The 18,873-nt window shown below is 42.7% G+C and overlaps 1 long non-coding RNA gene across 1 annotated transcript; it reads left to right on the top strand.

The window, feature by feature from the left end:
* Nucleotides 1–779: 779 nt before the first annotated feature.
* On the top strand, nt 780–18,873 carry LOC119169409 (uncharacterized). The gene is made up of 3 exons (XR_005109592.2): nt 780–895; nt 7,796–7,921; nt 18,688–18,873. It is a non-coding gene; the product is annotated as an uncharacterized LOC119169409 (long non-coding RNA).

Raw genomic sequence — 18,873 nt, 5'->3', positions numbered from 1 at the left:
TATGACAGAGAAAGTCACAAACCGATAGTAGGGTGTCGGACGAAAAATTTTCCATCAATAGCAAATACTGTCGCCTCTTCAAGGTTGCTTCATTCGTCCTATAAAGTGGTGAATTTTGTGACCAAAACGAAATTGAAACAATGGGTTCTGATAGTTCTTTCTTAGCAACTGTTAACTTGTTTTGTAGTAGTCGATAGAGCCATGAAGATCAATTTAAATGACGTTGGTGTATTATTTTCTTGAATTGCGCACTTTGTTTTATTGATGGACATTTTCGCAATTTATACACTTTTGCATTACAATATTTTATACGACTGGCATCCAAAACGCATTTAAACTGTTTGGCATAAATATTATACACCGGAATACTATTTAAAGTATTTTCTGTGCCCAATTTCAGCTTTTCAGGGTGACGTTGTTAAACACTTTATTACTTAGCTGCTTTTAGCAAAAACTGCTTATTCCAGAGTTCTGTAGTGTTACAAGCGTCGGCATAGAGTTATCGCATCTGAAAACGATGATCTCAAAGCTCTGATCCCGCTCTTTTGGTGTCTACAATAGCCTAGCTAATGTACACAACGCAGGTGCAATTCATTGTTGTAACAGCGCATTTTACTTACGAAGAGAACTCCAATTTCGGCCTGCGTCACCGAAAGGGAGCGCTTGCTTTTGTGTAAAAGCCGCATGGCATTATACATTATGAGATCACTTAAACGTATCCTGCGTTCATTGCATTGTTTGACCAGTTTCAAGGAAAACATTACATAAAGTCGGGGTAAGAAAACCTGATATCCAGAATTTCACTTTAGAAAACGCAATTAGGAGTTGCTTTGCTCTGCCCTAATGAATGTGATAATCGTCTTATTTGCTGCATGCTTTGCTTCAAACGTTTTCGGTGAGTCAAACGTCAGTGTGCTTTATTGTAGTATGGCATGTTGATTATATAGTATACATGTAAGCAGTGCGCCCTTATTTAATTTATTTAGTAAAAACTTCTATAACCTTTAGGAATGGCTGTTGAAAAGACACGAAGTTCAAATATATTGTCACGCGCTAGGAGCTCGCAGAAACATACAAGGAGACGCAACTGTCAAAATCTGAGACACGAAGAAAGACAGAAGGACGTCTCCACTGACACGGGTTGCTAGTCTTCGTCTTCTTTGTTCACTGGCACAGAACTGGCTCACTGTCCACTCACATAGAACACCAAGTCGAATTACTCTTCCACCCAAGAGAGCATCGACCTGATGCTCAAACAAAAGTGTGCACAGCAGTGGGTCGAAGTAGGCAACATAAAGAAACATTAAACAAATTAGTGCACGAGATAAAATGCGTCTTTGGCCCGGCAATCAGAATTAAACGGCATTCACTGTTCACATGAAGAGTTCACTGGCACAAGGAAAAAATTCGCATCACCGCGTAAAGTATGGTTTTAAGCGGACTACGTGTACACAGTCTCTGGGCGTGGTAACCTGTGCTGGGATGATGGTGAGCCTCTGGCTGGAACCACTTCGTAGTTCACGCCGCTCACACGTCTGAGTACTTTGTAAAGTCCAAGGTACTTCCTCAAGTGTTTCTCACTGGGACCTCGCCGCCTAATGGGTGTCCAAACCCAAACTTGGTCACCAGGTTCATAACTAACTTCTCGATGGTGGATGTTGTACCGCCGTGCATCTGCGTACTGTGGAGTTCGGATGTGCACACGGGCCAGTTGACGTGCTTCTTCAGCGTGCTGAATATACTCATTGATGTCGGGGGCTAATTGGTCAAGCTTGTCGTTGTCGTCATACGGAATCGTGGCGTCAAGCATAGTTCTGACATCTCGACCATAAACGAGCCGAAATGGCGTGAAGCGTCTAGTTTCCTGCGTTCCAGGGTTGTACGCAAGTGTTACGTACGACAGGATGTCGTCCCACGTTTTGTGCTGCACATCCACGTACATAGAGATCATGTCGGCTAGCGTTCAGTTTAGCCTTTCTGTTAAACCATTATTCTAAGAGTGATACGCAGTGCTCTTTCGTTGGATTGTATAATTCAACCTGAAGATATCATCCAAGAGCTTCGCTGTGAATGATGTCCCTCGATCAGTGATGACAATTGATGGGGCGGCATGCCGTAGCACAATTTGATGCATTAAAAAAACTGGTAACTTCATGTGCGGTCCCTCGTGGCAACGACTTCGTCTCAGCGTAACGCGTCAAGTATTCGGTTGCGACAATAATCCATTTGTTGCTGGAAGAAGACAAAGGAAACGGGCCTAGTAGGTCCACTCCCACTTGATCATACGGTGTAGGGGGTGGATCGATCGGGTGTAGATGGCCTGCAGGCTTTAAAGATGGTGTCATGCGACGCTGGCATTCACGGCACCCCTTTGCGTAGCGTTTCGCACAGGCAGACATTTTAGGCCAGTAGGAGTGTTGTCGCACCTGATCTATAGTTCTCGAGTAGTCCAGATGACCGGATGTGAGCTCGTCATGGCAAGCTAATGAGACGTCATCGCGGAAGGTTTCAGGCATGACGAGAAGATGAGATTTGTCACCAGCACCAGTGTTCTTTTTTTATAACACGCCATTTAGTAGGCAAAATGATGGCAACGTTCGCGACATAGGCCGAGGAATGGGCGTGGTGCCACCTTCTAAGTGATCTATAATCATTCTTAGATCAGCGTCATTTCGTTGATGAGACATCATATCCGGCCCACTCAGAGTTGCCACGAAGGCGCCATTCTATTCTTCGCTTCTACTGGCGGATTGAAGAGGTGCTCGTTATAGCGTGTCGGCATCTTCGTGCTCTTCACCTGACTTGTACGTGATGGTCACATCAAATTCCTGTAGGCGCAGAGTCCTTCGTGCTATTCGTCCTGAAGGGTCTCGTAGATTGGTCAACCAGCACAAAGCATTATGATCAGTAACCACTTTAAATGGTCTTCCAGAGAGAAATGGCCTAAACTTTGTAATTGCCCAAATGAGAGCAAGACATTCTTTCTCTGATGTAGAATAGTTAAATTCTGCACGAGACAGTGTGCGACTTGCGTAGGCTATTACCCGTTCAATGCCGTCTTGTCGTTGTACCAAAATAGCTCCAAGACCAATATTTCTGGCATCAGTGCGTACTTCTGTGTTAGCATCTTCATCAAAGTGGTCTAGCACAGGAGGGGAAGAAAGCCGGTGCTGTAGTTCCGCAAAGGCAGTCTGCTGTTCGTCAACCCAGACAACTGGTGTGTCATCACGCGTGACGCGTAATAGCGGCTCCGCAATGCTGGAGAAATTTTCAATAAAGTGCCGGTAACACGCGCACAGATCCAGAATCTTTGAAGACTCTTCTTGTCAGTTGGAGTTGGAAAAGCGGCGATGGCAGCAGTTTTGTCAGTATCAGGCCGAACACCAACGACGCTCACGACGTGACCAAGAAACTTTAATTCTTCATAGCCGCAATGACATTTCTAAGACTTGAGTGTGAGATTGGCCAATATAATGGTTTTGAGCACATTCCAAAGGCGACGAAGATGCTCATCAAACGTTTCTGAAAACACAACGACATCATCGAGGTAAACGAGACAGCTTTTGGACTTGAGGTCTGCCAGAATGGTGTCCATCACACGCTGGAATGTGGGTGGAGCGGAACAAAGGCTGAAAGAGAGCACTTTGAATTCATAAAGGCCATCCGGCGTTACAAAAGCGTTTCTGTCCCGGTCACTTTCATCGACCTCTATTTGCAAATAACCACTCTTCAAGTCGACGGACGAAAAATACTTCGCGCGCCGCAGCCTGTCCAGAATATGATCCACTCTAAGCAACGGGAAAACGTCTTTCTTTGTGACATTGTTCAACTTCCTGTAGTCAACACCAAAGTGAAGCGTACCATCTTTCTTTTTCACAAGAACGACTGCTGATGACCAAGGGCTGCTTGAAGGCTCTATCTCGCCATCCTGAAGAATTTCCTTAACATGCGTTTGAATTGCATGCCGTTCGGTTGGCGAAACACGACAAGGCTGCTGCCGTATGAGATGCGCGTCGTTGTAGGTGATAATGCGGTGTTTCGTAATCGGTGTTTGACGTATCTTCTAAGAACTTGCAAAGCATGTGTGGAATTCCAGTAACAGCTCGCTCAAACGCCGCTTGTTCGCTTCAGAAAGCGTTAGATGGATGTCTACGCTGCGGAAAGGCGCTTTAGCAGTGCCGATGACTTTGGAAGCAAAAGACTCGGTGACACTGGTGACTGGGTTTGCGTAGGCGATGACAGTTCCAGGAAAAAGGTGCCGGTGATCATAGCTGAAGTTTGTGATAAAAACGTCGCAGTGATCATCAAGAAGGTCAACGAGGCCTCTTGCTACGCAGACACCCTGAGACAGCAGAAGCGACTGATTGCTTTTTACGACTGCTTCACCGTGCATCACTCCGTCCTACGCCACCTGAACCACAACAGTTACACGGGGTAGTAACGTGACAGCATTGTCGATAACACGAAGAGACACTCGGGAGTGGCTGGGGTCCGCGTAAGCTGTTGTGGCGTTTGTGGTCGCAAAAGGGACTAGACGTTGTCGAATGTCAATTATAGGATCATGGTCCCTGAGAAAATCTCTGCCAATTATCAGGTCTCGAGAACACTACCGGAGAATGCTCGAACTGAAACAATTGTACAACATTGGACTTGCAATCTTGCCGTGCACATACCGAGTGGCGTGACGATATGCACGCCAGCTCTACGAATTGGCGTTCGGTTCCAAGGCGTCGTTACTTTCTTGAGAAGGGCGGCCAGTTTTTCGCTAATTATGAAATATCCCACAACAGTGTCCACTAAAGCGCTGACTTCGTGACCATCTAGCAGAAAAGGAATATCTAAGGAAACTCTTCCACAATTAGCCGGTGATGTCGTTGTCGATGTATCGTCAGTATCTTCAGTCCGCGTCAATAGGGGGGCTTGAGCATGACCAGGCTGGGCAGCCTTGCCCTCAAAGGTCTCCGTGGCTAGTTTTCCCGACGTGGGCTAGGTGACCAGCCCTGCACCATGCCCGAATAGGTGCGATAATTGGGTGAGAACCACCGCGGTGGTGGAGAACGTGAGTGGTGCCGAGATGTCGATCCGCGCTGCTGGGCAACGTAGTCCGCGATTTCCGGAGGCCGCTGGCCGAACCTAGGAGGTGGCGAGTTCACCAAAAACCAAGAAGTCCCAGCTCTCGATAAGTGCACTGTCGGTAGATGTGCCCAGGTTCACCACAGTAATAGCAAAGAGGACGTCGATCAGGGGCCCACCACACGCCTAATTTTCGCGGAATCAGTCGGTGGTCGCGGAAGTACGGGCCTGCTTAGACTGCCTGAAGCATGGCTGGTGCCATGGTATGAGGCGAAGTGAAACGCAGTGCAGGTTGGCGCAGACTTTGGTCTGCCGGAAGCATAGCAGGAGCCGTGATGGGAGGTGGAGCCAAAGGTGGTGCTGGCTGGAGCAGAGTATGCGCATACGACATGCGAGGGAAGTCATTTAGGGGCCGCGGCTCTGTCTGACGGTATAGTTCTCGTAGTGCGTGCTGAACTTCATCTCGGACAATGCCGGACAAGGAACTGACAGTGGGGTCCGACTGCATCGATAACTTCTGGAGTTCTTCGTGGATAACAGAGCGTATGAGCTCACAAAAGAAGTTGACGTGGCCCCAAGACAACCCATGTAGTCCGTAGCAGAGGCAAAGTTTACTTGTGGCTCGTGCGTCTGTGTCCGTTCCGCACCCACAGACGGACAAAAGCACAGACTCACGGATGGAAGGGTGGGCTGTCTGGTGAGGGACGCGTGGACGGACAGACAAACAGGCAGACGCAGGGGCGTACGGACGGATGGATGGAAAGACAGACAGTCTGACGAACGCATGGACAGGCGGATGGATGCACGGACTGACTGACGGATGGACAGACAAAAACCGGCCACACGCTGGCCAAACACTGTCCTGATAGGACTCCGGCAAGAAATGATCGAAACACATCCGTGCCGTTTTGCTCGGCAACCAGTTGTCCCACCTAATCGCACTGATCCCCTTCTCACAGAGGGCATTGTCACGTGGAAAGTCGTGATATCAAACACTCTGCACCATAGGTGAGTGGTTTGTGCAGCCCACAAAGCAACACTAACTACCACTTATCTTACACTCATTCACAGAAAACAGAAAATCGTGCGCCAAACCACGAAGTGCCGGTCAAACCCTACGGAGGGAGGAAAAGCAGCGCCTAACGCTGCTGCCGTGGAACATGTTTAGGCCGCCGTCGCTTTGTGGCCAGCATAGTAAACGCTGCAGCAGCCAAAGTTAGCGATGCCACCAGCTGCGTCACTTCCATTGACATTCTAGACGTCACGGCACACAGACAGTGTTGCCAATAATTCTGACAAGCGAGGTGAACCATTTCGAGGCAATCTTGGAAGTTCATTTGCAAACTATCAAAGCATCTTTCAGGCCTGTAATTTGGCATAAATGATAATAATGTACACAATAATGTACCCAGCCAGTTTCACTGAGATCCATTGACCTCGAAAAATTGCCGGAGTTGGCCTTAAGCGAGTGCACGTGACGACATTAGCCACTTCTCTTTTTCTTCTTCAGACACACGGCTTACTTTCCCTGTAGGATACCTACATGATCGGCTCCTTATGTATGCTGCCTATTTCACTGTGATTGGGAATGAATGCGTGGGCACGGACTGGCCTGCCTCCGCAGTCACCGCAACTTTGAGAAATAATTGTATCTATCATGCTGCATGCTGCTTTGGTTGGTTGATATGTTATCAGGAGCCTCTACTACCAATCAGTAGTGCTTTCTGGCCTTCTTTGAAAACGTTGCAGGGACACTTTCAGACATTTAGGTTGATAGATAATCGGCTAGTCAACCAAAAGTATTTGAGTGCGTCTGCTAAGTTATCAGTCGGTGTTGGTGCGCACATTTTGCGTCGCCGCACTACCTTAGGGTTCGTGAGAAATTTACCGCAGTCGTATAACCTATAAATTTCTGTTTAGCATTTGGCAAATTATGATGTGGTCTTGCTAGAGCTCGCAAAATGCGCCAGCCAGCGCTGTCATAATCTCAGAATCTGGTGCAATTAGTCCCAGAACCTGCGTATATTCTTCTCATCTCGTATTGATCACCCTAACAATCTAGCCATTCTTGCTTGCCTCACCGACCCCTCTTTTTAATCTTTTGGACTGAATACAAGCAGAGGTTGGAACTCGTTTTCCTCTTCCATTGCTGCCACAAAGAACCAAGTGCTGTTCGAGTCCGCCGCTTCGGAACACTTCATGGAGCAACTGCACACTGCTGTTTTCTGTAGTCATATTATGTTTTTTTTTCAAGATGCTGTAGTTTGTTGTATATATTTATCTGTTGCCATTATTATTTTACCTTGTTCATATTGCACCAGCCCCCCTCCCTCAGTTGCACAGTCTGAGACTTTAGGGTATAGAGCTGAATAAACAAATAAATGAAATTTACTGGCGTGATACCCTCCTAGAATAAAACTTTTGAAAGTGGTGGTGGCACAATTTAATTTAGGTCATGAAATTAATGCGCTTCCTTACGCATCGCTAGATGTGAAGAGCGTGGCCTAGGCAAATTTCTACTGATTCCTTCTGTTATACTGAATGCCGCAGTGACCGGAATTCGCCAGAATTTTCATTCCGCCAGCTTGTGTTGACCTGTTACCTTTTTCTATTTTATAGACTACATTCTTACTTTATATGTTGCGTACTATTTGCATATAGACCTTAGTATTGGTTCACCACTAAGCTTTACAAAGTGACCTTTTTTATATGTTTCTTACAGCTGGATGCACGCGGAAGATGTGCCCTTTTGGTAGCGGCTACGGCTGCATACCCTTCACTCAATGCCCTGTGCACTGTATGACGTGCTATAGCGGCTGCAAGTTACCGTCTGTATGCTGCAACCTCCGTATGACACATTCATTGTCATTATTTGTAATATAGAAAGCACAAGGGCACATTTGAAGTTAATGACAGAAAGTGCCCAAAGAGAAAGTGTTTACAAAAAAAGAAAGACTGAGGATACTCTGTTAGTTAAAGTGCACATGCACTTCAAATGTACGAACCAACTTGGTTTACCCCTTCATCTCACCCGAATTGCAGGGATGTTTAGCTCTGTTGTTACTCGATGACAAGACGCGTAAGCGTATATTGTGCCGATAGCGGAAGATCCTTGGGGACCACGTCTCATCAATAGGATATTTGAGTCGAAAAAATTGCCGGGCCAGCGTGGACTGCTCAACACAGTCGTAGCGAAAGCTGGAAGAGTGGCCTTTCAGAGCCCTTTGTAAACACTCTTTCGGTAGCTGCTACAAGCATACTTGGAGGGTACCTACTACAAAATAAATCTTAATTTTTCGGTAGCGTGGGGGCATCCACTAGGCCGCTCTTCATGATTCTTCTGTGAAGCGTGGTACCCGCAGTACACTTGCAAGGAGTATGTGCAAGTTTTCTATGCTGTGAATGACGACGATGAATAATTATGCCTGAAACTTTTGCAATGGGCTGGTACATTCAAGGACCCACTCGTTATACAGTTCGCCTTGTGTGACGGCTGGTAGTTTCTTCACTGTTTTAAAATGGTTTATTATTTTATCAACACGATTTCATTTCCGACATCAAGCCTGCCTAAGGCACCGAGTTTTAAGCAGCGGCGTGGTTCTGTGATAGAATACTGGGTCGCCATGTAAGGAACCCGGGTTCAAATGTTTTTGTGTCTATGGTGTTTCTGTTCACTTTTTTCTTTCTTTTCTTTTTTCTTCTGTGCCTTAGTGGTTACGCGGACACCGGTGGTGGCGGACAACTACAGGGCACGCGACCGTCATTGTTATAACAAACTTTTCGGCAAAACTGCCGGATAAGCAATGTAACGAATATTCATAACGTCAACAGAGCACAATTGAAATAGTGCTGCAAAATAGTGTAAAAAGAGGCAAATTGCACGCTTTCATGTGATATGCCACGAATTATTGGTCAGCTGCCAGATTGTAATATTTTCACGTTCTACGGATTGGCAGCAGGCAAATAAAAGTGTTCCACAGCAGCCACTTGACCACAAGTGGCAGTGGCAACAGTGCCACATGACAAGCGGCATTCACTGACGCTGCTACGTTTAAAGAGCGGATATATCACCTGTAAAGTACATGTGACCGCCAGTGTAGATGAGTTGTGGGGCATCGGACGTTCGTCTCGTGTTTGGTCTCTGCTACTGGCAAGTTAACTTTTCATCCACTTCTTTTTAGATGCGGAGGTTTTCTTAGTCGCGCGATGTCGCACTTCGGAGTCGGTGGTGGTGCCGTCCACACCATCACTGCGCGTGCTCTTGTCTCGCGCCTCGTGCCGCATGTTCGCGTCTATAGCCGGCCTAGGAAGACACCCACGAAAGTGTCGCCTCTCTCCCCCACTTTCGCCTCGCCAGGCCGACGCAGGCAGGTTCTGCTAGTCTGCTCGCGCTGCACAACTGTTCACTGGTGACCCCGCGCATGCAGGCACTGCATCGCGCATTCGTAATTTAGTCAAGGGTGCCTTTACTTAGCTTTCGCTTGACGGTGAAGGAAACGCTCTTCTTTCATTTTTTAAATAGGAATAAATAACAAATAAGCGTTTTCAAACCATACCTAACTACGCAACATTCACGCGATACCCCCACAACTCTGCGCCGAACTTAATCAACTCCCCCCCCCCCCCTGGAGAGATGTGGGCGGCAATTTTTTTCTATGTACAGTACAATTACTTCTCATAACACCTCTATACTTTACTAAGTAGAATAGTCTGCTAGTTTTCTAAAAGGGTGTGTTTTTAAAGAAAACGGCGCTTTAAACATGCAATTCTAATGATGTTTGTGGCTTTTAACCTGCAATGTTTCAGTTCCCCACAACAACCTACAAACACTGAATTCACAATATCATTGTCATTTCTCATACCTCATACGGCAAGTAGAATGATAACTCTGTAAACATAAAATTGGAGAGTCACGATTCTACTTGTCAGTCAGAAACACGTTTGAATTTTATAAGCTTTGGTGTGTTGGAAAGACTGCTTCTTCCTTTAAATGAACAGCCTTATTAAATAATCCCTTCTTTGGTTAACAAACAGAGAAGAATATTAGATTACTTATTTTTGCTTAAGTATGTGCTTTCGTACGTAATTAGTAGTGTCCCATGCACAATCCATTCAAGTCAAATCAAATGTAATCAATCACAATGTACATGATAAGGACATACAGAAGGAGGTCCCATATCATACATTAAAAGGAGACCTCTTATATAATATAAACGTATGTATGTATTCGTCAACAACAGTAGAGAAAATAGATTGAAAAGTTTTGAATGATCACACAGAGATGCAATGGAATTACGATGCTAACATCAACTATATATCATCAAAAATGTCAAATGTACAAAAATATATGCGTATCTATGATTATAGCGTATATAAGTGTCTGTTTTAGACAAATACTATGGCATGACGAGGAAGAAACCAGTTAGGCAGAAGTATTATTGTCACATAACAAGAATTCCTCAATTCATGACAAATGTTTTTAATTTTTATTAGAAATAGTAATGTTTCATAAATATCTAGTTCTAAAATGAGCTGTCTGAATTATTTCACACTTTGGGCAGACTGAAGTTATGCTCCGCGAGGCAAATCGCATTAGTATTTAAGGTTAACAAACGAATTAATAGATAATAAAATTCATTTATTGTTTAGTTTCAAAAGAAGAGGGGCGAGAATGAATTTTAAAATGGCGGCAACATAGAAACTTTTATTTTTTTCAGCAACGGTTCAGCATTGTGGGTGGGTGGAAAAGTGCGAATAATTGAATTGTCTGGTTCTGAATGACCTGTAGTTTTTTTTAGGAAGAGTGGTGTACATAATACTCAAGGACGTTTTGCTGCCATAGATGTGCAAATATACAAAGGCGATATAAAGTGACAGCATTACTGTTTGTGGAAAAAAAATAGACGAGCGCTGATGAGGATCTGTATTCCATAACTTCTTTTTAAGATGTGCTACATGGTTCTTTAGGATGTATACATGGCTATTTTCGCCAAGGTAAACAAATTATTCACTTACCTATAATGCGTGGTTGTCAATGAAAATGGGTGGAATGCTTTGTGGTAATCTATTTTGTGATGAGAACAAGAAATCGTTTTACCGCAATGAAAGGTACGTTTAATAAATATACACCATCCTAAAAATTTGTAAAGCTCACTATAATGATAAGTATAATAAATATACACCATCCTTACAATATTATTCAGGGTTACTACAGCTGATAGATGCTTATTGGAATTAGTAATTACGATGCCTTCAACATATATTATACACATAGAGAAGGCAAGACTATCAGCCAGGCCATAAGTATTAATTAAAAATTGCAAGGGGCCCGACATCATAGCAAATGGTACACCTAGAGCAGTAAATAAACCGATATATAGATAGATAGACTGATAGATAGATATGTCGGGATTAACATCCCAAAACCACCATATGATTAAGAGAGACGCCGTAGGGGTGGCCTCCGGAAATTTCAATGACCTGGTGTTCTTCAACGTGCATCCAAATCTGAGCACACAGGCCTAAAGAATTTTCGCCTCCATCAAAATGCAGCCGCCGAAGCCGGGATTTGATCCCGCGACATGCGGGTCAGGAGCCGAGTACCTTAGCCACTAGACTACTGCAGCGGGTGAACACCTAGAGTAGTAATTTTAGGTTTAGAATAAGCATTTCATATACTAATAACTAGGCACCTGTCTCGTAAAAAGAAGCGTAGTAGCAGTGAAGCGGGACCAGTTGTGCCAATTGAGTCTAGTTTATTATTATGAATGTCAATCGATGGTGTTAACTGCCAGTGTAAAGTCTACTAATGTAGAATTTGTGAATTCAAAGCCGTAGAACGCTTTTTCTAGTTGGCCACAGTAAAAGACATAAGCGTTAGTTCAGTAGAACAACCTGATATAAATACAAATTGATCAGTCGAAAGTATTTTAAACTTGTTTGAATATTTTATCAATTGTTTCACTATTTTTTTTTCAGTGACCTTGCTGAGAAAGGGTATAACACAGATCGGTCTATATTTATTACTATTGAGTGATCTCCTTTCTTAAAAACTGGAGCTATTCTGCCACGTTTGAGTTTTTGCAAAGATTCCATTTTGTACGTGAGGTTCATAATGTGATATATGTCTAATATAATGGTTTAAAAACTAATTTCATATGTCTAGGTTGAATTTTATCAAGCACAGCGCTAGTTATTCTTAAATTGTGATTCGCTGATGCTAACTTATTAGGAAAGCTTCGAAACATAGAATACTCATCAAAGGCCTTTGTAGGCGTGTGGGGTTCGCTGTGTTTGCGAATGGGCACTAGGAAATAAAAAAAAACACCAATATCATCTGCAATAGCAAGTGGCGTAACACAAGTATTATCATCATGGGATATTTTTATATTCCTGTTTCTGATTTGAAATAAATGATTTCAGAATCTCCCATACTTTATTTATCAGCACCTCGTTTCAGTATGTTTTATTTATATTGTTTCGCCTCAGATTTGTTAAGGAAGATAGCGGTATGAAAATTTTCCTACACCACGCATGAAAGTGTGAAGTGAATGGTTGCCTTTTTGCAGCAAAACAGATAATAGCAGGGAGAGTTGATGTGTATCTATAATAAAAACTGTTCAGCTCGCACAAAAAACAGAACAATAATAATACAGAAAAGCTCTAACTCCAAACAAATTTATTTTTAAAAGAACAAAAAAGTAAGCTCTTACCATTGTCGCCAAGCCATATTTTTCAGCCATAAATTATTTAAAAAGTACAAAAAAGTAGAAAGAAGATACGAAAGCCAATTTAATATTTACGGAGGCTACCCGCATTGATATGAATAGAAATGCGATTACTATTCAGAAAAAAAATCGTTTAACTCGCTTGTTCTGTAATATGAAGCCATAGTAGAAGGATGAGGATGACGCAGACAGGAATCGATTTCGTTTATTAAATTAGCGGGAGGTCCCACTCCTCGGCTATGCGGTGAACTTTGCTTAATTCAGCTTTCTTAGCTTTGATTTGACAGCTACTGATTCATGAAAAATGACATTTGTGCCATTTTGTTTCAAAGCCATGGTGCTTCTGAAAGAAGCACCTTGTTCTGCGGCGTCAAGTTCGCATGGACCGCGCTGTCAACGGAAGCTCTCACACCAATGTCACTTATAGGAAGCTTGGCCTTGTGTGTTTTACTGACGAAGTTGTCCCTTTTTGTTAGCGAGCGGAACCTAGCTGCAATATTTTTTCTTGTCTTGAAATTAAGGGGGGATTTGTTGAGCGACATTGAGATCAGTCGCCGATACGAGAAGCCATATGTTAGTTCCAATGGTTTCCATGACTACGATGCAGTCCCCTTCTTGGGTGCAAGGAACGTTCCTCACGTCAAAGCTGTTCCTTCTAGAGCTTTGCTCAAGCTCGGTCACGCTTTCCGACAGTGCTTTGTTCCCCCCATGAGCTTTTGTTATATGCTATTAGGTTCGGCTTTTCATCCCGCAATTTCTCAATGATGTTATTTAGGACATACATATTTGTTTCCGAATTCTCCACTTGTTTCTTCCACTCCACAGCTTTAACACCGACGACTGAAGATTTGATTGATACGTGAGGTTTAAGGTCCCAAAACTACCTTATGATTATGAGAGACGCCGTAGTGGAGGAAATTTTCGCCACCTGGGGTTCTTTAAGGTGCACCCAAATCTGAGCACACCGAAGCTGTAACCAAAATTTTCTGAGAAATTTTTCTGAGAAATCTAACCGCTTGGCAAGCGATTAGATGCAGTCATACATTTGACGGCTTTTTGCAAGAAGAACGGCAACCAAGCAACTATGCAATCAGAAGTACAGGAGAAAAGGCTGGTGCCAACGACAGCGAGCCAGTGCAATGATGCGCAAAGTTTGACAAAACTAACCTGCATATGCAGATAAAGGGCGTTAGGCGATGTGCAGGATGCACTGTCGCAGCCACGTTTTCAAGAAAGAGAAAAAAATATTGACCCGTTTGCTGCACGAAGTCACAAGAAAATTCATTCAAACTTCAACAAAAGAAAAGCTTTTTAGTTTTCGAAGAAATCGTACTGGGCGGTGGTTTGAATGAGAAGATCAACGCCTTTTTAGGGGCAGTCACTGCTGATTGAGCTAACCAGGAAGTCTCGGTGATGACCTTGCTTGTTATGAGCGACAACAGAAACGATTTTGCATATAGTGTGAGTGATGTGCGTCTATCGGCTTCGCCTAAAATGTTTCTATTGTGTTTTCGATGAAAATTCTTTTGGATGGTAACCTTTGTATTAGTACAGCAGAAGCATTGCCATGAAGCGCAAATTGTAATAGACAGACCACAAACGTGTATAATTCATTCATTACTGCTGCAAGACATTATGCATCTTGTTTTGAGAAAGAAAACAAAAATAGTATGGTATTCTGTCGTAGCACACAATAACACAGGTAACAAAGGTAGCATAATAGTAAGTAGCACAAGTAACAAACGTAGCAGGATACCTAATTAGCCACTGCTGATATATATCCTTCTATTACAGCGAATTTTGTTCTGCTTTCACACAAAAAGGGCGAAACGTTAGGCTGTAAAAAACGCACGTGTTTTTATCGTAGTCTGTTTGAGCAATGAAATATTTCGCACTTTGGTCTCCACCCAAAACGCTGTAGGTGAAATATATTATCGCCAATGACTAAATCAAATTATCTGGCAACAACAATAATTTAGTGCTGAATATCTAATCAGGAAGCATGTAAAAATGTGCAGATCTTGTTTGTAGGGAATTCGAGTATGTAGAGGTATAAGCATATGGTCCTAAAACGGCTAAACATTAAAACGATATAGCAGTTTAGGGGAAGATGAAGGGCTCAGGTTATTGAAAATTGACGCGTTTTGCCCTTATCTACTATTCAACTTGTATCCTTTGCTTAGATTTTTTTCTTTTCACCCTGGTACTCGCTCCGAACACTAAAAGAGTATCTGTACCACAGACTATCTGCATGCTGCCTAAAGCCCTCTACTCGCCAAACAGACAACACCTTCACCCATGCTTGATGGTGCCCACATCGTAACGCCTATTCCTCATGTCCTGGGGCATGTCATCAAGCCACAACACGTCATAACCATAGCCATTAGCCGGATATATCTCCCTGTTATAAATTTTTGCTTCACGAAAAAAGTGATTTTTTTAAGCATCTCTGTTGCCACGCTTGCAATCCTCATCAGACAACCCCTTCACTGATTTCCCAGCAGATGTGTGCTTAAGTCTTAGTTATCACCCACTGGATTTCACATGCCCCGAGATGACGCAATGCCTCATGATCACCCTAGAACTGAAGCCTGAAGATTACGCTGCCGTAAGTCGCCTTTTGGATTACTACCACGATATCGTTGATAATTCACCACTCGGCCAGACATCTCTTGTGAAGCGCCACATTACCCCAGGTGGTTTTGTTTTCATTCATTGCCCACCGTATTGGGCACCTGCATCAGAGCACAATGTTATTGAAGAAGTGAACAAAATGCAACTAAAAGGCATTATTGAGCCCCATAAAGCTCTTGGGCGTCGCCCACCGTCCTTGTTGAAAAGATAACACGTGGCCATTCTGCGTAGATGAAGGTTATGCAAACATCATTATGAAAAGGGGCATTTACCCTTTGCCTCAAATTTAGGAGGCTCTTGGCTGCCTACATGGTCCGTAATACGGCTCATCAATGGACCTTCCCTCCGGCTATTGGCAGATTTCTTTGAACGGGAAAGACCAAGAAAACACTTTATTCGTCACTGCGGATGGATTGTACCAATTTGAGGTTATGACATTCTGCATCTGCAACGCCCCAGCTACGTTGCAGTGTATGATAGACACTCTTCTACAAGGGTCCAAGTGGTCAACGTGCATGTGTTACCTAGACGACGTCCTCGTAATTTCGCATACGTTTGAGAGCCACCTTCAGCGTCGGCCGGCTTTTTCGGACATCTTTAAAATCAGTAGCCTCTAATGGATTGCGTTGTTGTGTCATTTAGGTCACCTACAGGTTACATTGTTAAGCAGCCGGTTTGCGCACGAAGCTGACTGCTGCAAAGAAAACCTTCTCTGATCTCATATTGACTTGTCTTATGAAGGACAATCCACAACACTTTAGGCGCCATTTGTGACTAGATAACAAGAGTCCTAGAGACATTGTCATTAATGATGAACTTTTGATGGAATTCTCTCCTATTGCAACTTGTTTTCATGACTTTTTTCAATCTGTATTTACTGATAGTTCTGCGAATGATTTTTCACCCTTTGCGCTACAATCCCCGCACATTTCAACAATACCTGAGATAGAGGTGACATATTAAGGTATTGTAGCGATTTTGCTTATTATTAAAGATAAGAAATCTATACGTCCTGGTGGTAAACCAAATGCATTTTACGCAGGTATTCATAAGAGATAGGACGCTATCTTGAGATCACATTTAAGGCATCGCTAGTACAGAAACGAATCCGAGATGATTGGCTGATTTCAAAAGTAGTTACAATACACAAATCAGGTGGAAAGCAAGAGATAGGAAACTACCGGCCCATTTCATTGATGTGCTTGTGCTGCAAGCTTCTGGAGCACATAATATCAAAAGAAATGTACGTTTATCTTGAAAACAAGAGGGCGTTTTATTCTAATCAGCACGGCTTTCGACGAAACCCATTCACTGTTACACAATTGGTAGAAACAATTATTGACTTTTCGACTGCAGTGAATAACTGAAAACAGATGGACGCTATGTTTAGATTTATCGATGGCTTTTGACTGGGTTGTGCACACCAAGCTAATAAAAGAGCGAATGGAAATGAATATAAATTATGAAGTTGTATCGTCGATCCGCTCATACCTCACAGTTCGGACACAATACGTCGAAATAAATGGCAAGAAATCGGATCTGCTAAACATAACTTCAGGTGTACCACGAGGATTCGTTTTGGGACCCCTGCATTTTTATTTACATAAATGATATTGCTAATGACATAAGTGACGACATAAACGTCAGGTTGTTTGCAGATAATTGCCTGGTATATCATGAAATCAATAACCAGAATAATCTAGCGTCATTTAAGCAAACTCTTAGAGTTGTAGAAAGATGGGCCACTCAATGGCAAATGAAAATCAATGAACCCAAATCAGTTATGCTCATAGTTACGAACAGAAAAAAAAACGTGTACATCAATGTGAATATGAGTTGACTTCCACAACTCTAAGCGAAGCTGAATCGATAAAATAACCAGGTTTAATCATTTCAAATGACTTAAGTCGAAAACCCCACGATAGAAACATTTGTGCAGCTGCAGAAAAAAAAGTTTTGGTAACTTTGTCGCAAACTACACCTAGCAACAGCATCCGTTAAGCTGCTTCCATATATGACCTAGGTAAGGCCAACGTTAGAATACGCCAGTGTGGTGTGAAATCCCTTCCAGTCTTGGTTAATAAATCGAATTGGAAAAATAGATAGAAAGCCACAAGGCTAATTTTATCGCGTTATTTATGAAATGACTCTGTTTCTGAAGTGCTTCATTTCCTTGAATTGCCTACACTGGTTAAACGCCGAAAAGTTGGTCGACCTAAATTGCTTTTTGTGCTATCTAAAGACACCTCAATATTGAAACTAAATCTTATCTCGTTCCCAGGCACTCCAGAAATGTCAGATCATGCAGTCATGTTGTGTTTTCGGCTCCAAAATGCAATCTTGATGTGTACGCGTATTGCTTTTTTCCACAAACGATAAAAGAGTGGAATCAGTTCTCAGTACTGGTTCTGAATTCGAAGAGCATAGAAAGCTTTGAAGATTACATTAAAAATATGTCGTAAACATTGAGTGTTGCTATAGTATTGTACATATATTCCCATGTTGGGTGAAAATACATCGTGTAGTTACTACATATTGCATACTATACCACCGTCACAATATATGTATGTACGTTTTTATTAACACTGTTTGAAAATTCTTTTTCCTTTGCGTATTTTTTAAGTTCTGTGTTCATTACAGTACGTTGTACTTCTTTTTGTTCTATGTTAACATTTACTGTACCCGTCCTGTTAAGGCCATAACGGCCAACAGTATTTTGAACGATTTAAATAAATAAAATCTGTAAAGTTTTTTTTCAGTGATGGTGCTAGTGCTCATACACCGCTGTTTCTGGTTGCAGTTTGTTACGCTGCTGTCTCCCTTATAGTCTTTCAACAGTAAAATGGGAAAACTTTATTTTTTAAATTGATAAAATTGTTTTGCACTACTCTTTCTGGTTTATTGTCAATAAAAGCATCCTATACCAGTTATCTATTCTTCTACTGAATCTTGCTCACAGTTACTTCACCCACTCTCTAACCTTTGTTTATTTGTGAACCATTATCTCGCAATAGCGCATTAGCATCGTCTGAAAAGAAAACTTTGAGTATGCATTTTGCTGGTTATGAATGATAGCTGCTGCATATTTATGTTGTTAGTTATATTTTATCAAATTTTCGAACAACTACGGCTCAGCAAAACAAGTAAAACGGGATTTTTCTCAGTCATGTCCTATAATAAAGCGAACTGTTCACCTGTTATGATTCATTTTGTGTTTTTCAAGAATACAATTCTTCTTTGATTTATAACGCAGGAAAAATGAATGCCTGTTCCTTGGCTGGAGGAACCTGTAACCGTACTTGCCAAACAGTAATTCCTCACGCCTGGTGTCGTCGACCTTTGAAGTGCTGCGTCCATGTGGCTAACTGACAAGACACTGTCGTAACTTACACGCTTGCTTATTGTTACTCTCGTTCTTTAAAGAAACATGCAAAAGTCA

The sequence above is a fragment of the Rhipicephalus microplus genome, chromosome 2 (genome assembly GCF_043290135.1).
Source record: "Rhipicephalus microplus isolate Deutch F79 chromosome 2, USDA_Rmic, whole genome shotgun sequence".
Lineage (NCBI taxonomy): Eukaryota > Metazoa > Arthropoda > Arachnida > Ixodida > Ixodidae > Rhipicephalus > Rhipicephalus microplus.
Note: the sequence above shows the minus strand (reverse complement) of the source record. Positions and strands in the feature narration are given on the sequence as shown.